Raw genomic sequence first — 385 nt, 5'->3', positions numbered from 1 at the left:
TGAGCATATCAGTGTGTTGTTGTGGTGGCATTTAGTAGCCTACTGTGATGCAGTGCAGCGAGCATATCAGTGTGTTGTTGTAGTGGCATTTAGCAGCCTACTGTGATGCAGTGCAGCGAGCATATCAGTGTGTTGTTGTGGTGGCATTTAGTAGCCTACTGTGATGCAGTGCAGCGAGCATATCAGTGTGTTGTTGTGGTGGCATTTAGCAGCCTACTGTGATGCAGTGCAGCGAGCATATCAGTGTGTTGTTGTAGTGGCATTTAGCAGCCTACTGTGATGCAGTGCAGCGAGCATATCAGTGTGTTGTTGTGGTGGCATTTAGTAGCCTACTGTGATGCAGTGCAGCGAGCATATCAGTGTGTTGTGGTGGCATTTAGCAGCC

This window comes from Lampris incognitus, chromosome 10, assembly GCF_029633865.1.
Source record: "Lampris incognitus isolate fLamInc1 chromosome 10, fLamInc1.hap2, whole genome shotgun sequence".
Lineage (NCBI taxonomy): Eukaryota > Metazoa > Chordata > Actinopteri > Lampriformes > Lampridae > Lampris > Lampris incognitus.
Note: the sequence above shows the minus strand (reverse complement) of the source record.